Below are 3,310 nucleotides of genomic sequence, written 5' to 3' on the forward strand. Positions count from 1 at the left end.
GGCAAAACAGCGCTCCCGCTGAGCGGAGCCAGCTCGCAGGGTGGCCCAGCGTTTAGACAGCCCCGTCCCTTCACTTTGAAAAGTCCAAAAGTACTCGCGTGTTTTGTCAAAATGTACTTCAGCAAAAAGAAACACCATTATCCCTACAGTTTGGGTCATGGGAGGTTTCTTTGGATAAGGTAACTAAATGCTGCTGCCCTTTTCTTCTGTGTCCTGCGATGGAGAGCAAACCGGGAGGTGAACGATTCAAAGCCAAGGAAAAGTTAGGAATTGTTTGAAGTGGACGGGCCTTCTTCAAGTCTGCGGTCTGCACACACTTACGCACATAAAAATAGGGCTTCTCAGTGGTTTCCAGAGCAAGTAAGATTAAATCTGTGCCACTCTCTCCATGTTCTCTGCTGCCCTGTCCTGGAGACAGCATGCTGGAGAGAGAGTGTGCGGAACATAATTTATAAGGCAGGCGATGGGAGTTCATGAACCGGTGTTGCTCAAGAAGAGAAAGTGCAAAACAGGGTATGAGAAAGAGTGGAAATACAGGTACAATTAGAGAAAAAACAGATCTGACTTGGAAAAAATTAGGATTTCGTTAGATCTAAATGTTTATCTTTCTGTCTCCTTTTAGCTCAGACAGTTCTGGAAATGCTCCTACCAGTCACTGATAATATTTATAGTTTTTTGCATATGGGCTCCTAACAGAAGCGGTTTTTCCCCGTGACGTGGGGTTTCACACGACACGTGGAATGATTGAATTCCAACCTGCGCGTAAGTGTTTTTTGATCTAGTCGGCTTGATCCTTGTGCACCAAAGCACCGCCGCCAACACACACACACACACGCTATACTTTACGCTGTACACACAAGCGCGCACATCACATTATACGACATCAGCCGGGCTCAAAGTGGATCATTATTTACTAAACAGGTTGCCTAACAAGAAAAGACGGATTCCCCTGCAGGCTTGTATAAAAACCCTGGAAGCATGGCGGTGGAGCAATATCCATCATAATTGATGTGTTGCAAAGCAGATTACACACATTAGCGCACACTGTTCTAGCTATGACAGCTCCAACTGAACATGACAAATTCCGTAATATGCAAAAAAAAAAAAAAAAAAAAAGGTATTTTGCTCTCTCTGGGTATTAAAAGGCAACTAACAAAGAAGCATTTGCATTGGCAGGAGCGAACGTGTTTGCGAATGTTAGTGTGTGTGCATCCATGTCTAACTACGCCTCCTCCATGCTCTCAGCTCTCCTTAATTACATTCTATTTGTTCCACTTGGGGCGGAGGGTCCTGTAAACTGTTTGGCTGCTTGGCACGGCTTCCCCCCTTTTTTTTGCTCGGTGACAAGGCTTCATTCAACACAGCTAATCCCAACGTAGCATTAGCAACGTGGATGGCGATGCGTTTGAGGGCCTGCCGACAAGCTGCGGCGTTATTTACCGAACAACAGATAAGCCCATTGGAAATTTGCTGCAGCTTGTCTCATTGTGGCGGGGAGAAAAAAAAAAAGGGTCTGTAGCTGCTTAATCAGTGGGCTGGACGCCGAAGGAATAAATAAATCTTTGGGAAAGAGGGGCGGTTCGAGTCACTCGCTCCCTCCTCTCTTCTTACTCCGTCACTCCGCTCTCACTCTTCTGATCAACTCAGCAGCGTTACGGCACATCTGCAGCTGGAATTCCTGCTGGTCGCCTCTGTTTGTTAAATTAGAAAAAGGGTTGCAAATAATGTGTTAGTGATTTGCATTTTATTCAGAGCCTCGGTGTTAATATTAGCTTTTGGTGGTTCACTCAATAAACAAATGATGCTCATGTTTCCAACTTCAAATGACTTGAATTAGCAGCTTTGCGCGTCATGAAGACTGAAAAAATGTGCATTCTTCTGCGTAGCTTTTTGTGTTGGCTGCAGAAATGACATAATTTGACCAATTCCCAACTGTTTTTAAACTGCAGATCTCTTATATATTTCTTTAAGAAGTCACAACTTAGACATTATTCCTGGGATTCTCTTGTACCTATCCTCTGATTATGTGTTTTTGTGTTTGCCTTTACATATCCAGATCTTTTTTTTCTTCATTTTCTCCGCACTAATTGTCAAATCCATCCCAACCGTAGACGAAGGCCTGAGCTACGCTGTGTGTTTATGTGTGACCGAGCTGTTTCGGAGCCATGTTGTTAGCCACACACACACACCCACTCCTGACGACCCACTAATTAACACCCCATGTTAATCACTCTCAACCCAGCCAATAACCAGTGACATGCCATCATGCAGATCACTTCATCGTAACACAGCACAGCAGCACACCCAAGCCAAGGCGATACTTCTCCCCCCTCCTTCCTCCTCACTGTTGTGTTCTACAGACATCTCAGTAAGTATTTTGACTTATTTCACAGGATGAGAAAAAAACTGTTTTGTCTGTTTTTTTTTTTTTCTTCCCGAGCAGGAAGTTTCTATTTAACAGGACTGTCGTTCACAAAGTGACAGCGAGGTGATATAAATACTCCCAACAGTGACAAAGAAACATATCAGCACCACCACTACTACCCCTCCTCACCTCTGAACCATCTGTGGCTTTAAATTGATCCGGTATGTTTCGCCGCAGCACGAGAATTTCTAATAGCACATTTATTTTTGTTACCATACCGGGTGCCACATGTATTAGATCTAATCCATTAGCCTGATCCTGCTTTACATAGACTGGTTTAAGTGCATGTTGGCTAAATATCTTCTCTGCGAATCTGCCGTTCTGGCTGAAATAATGATTTTGATATAAGTTAAGCTGATTTGCCTAAGCTACCGAGTAATTAACTGAACTTAATCATTTCATTTCAATTCATTTCCATTACCTGAATTATTTTTCCAGTCTCCCCTATCTTTTGTAACGTCTGCCTTGAGCTCGCTGTTGTTTGCTTGTCAAAGTGCGCCGCGTGAACTCTGGGACAACACTGACCTCTAGTGTCAGTTTGGCCCAGCTTCCTGGATGCTGTTCCCTTAAAATGTGACATTTTAGCAAAGGCTCATTGGTAGTCCTATCTAAGGTAATGAATCCGCTTTGGACAAACTACCTAGTTTGAAGCTTTAGCCTCCAAACGCCTGCAGCAGGGATTGTCCAGGATAGGGCAGAGGTAGATTAGGAGTCAGTGTAATGAGAGGCAAAGCATCTCTTTAGCTCACCCTTTGTCTTTGCCTCCATCCACCGAGCCTTGGAGGTGAAGGAGAGATACTTCTCTGGCCGGTGGCAGCCACGCAGGCATTTGCTTTATTTTTCATCATCCTCTCCTCCCTCTTCCTCCTCTTTTTTTTTTTTTTT

This window comes from Stegastes partitus, unplaced genomic scaffold (assembly GCF_000690725.1).
Source record: "Stegastes partitus isolate 25-593 unplaced genomic scaffold, Stegastes_partitus-1.0.2 Scaffold1276, whole genome shotgun sequence".
Lineage (NCBI taxonomy): Eukaryota > Metazoa > Chordata > Actinopteri > Pomacentridae > Stegastes > Stegastes partitus.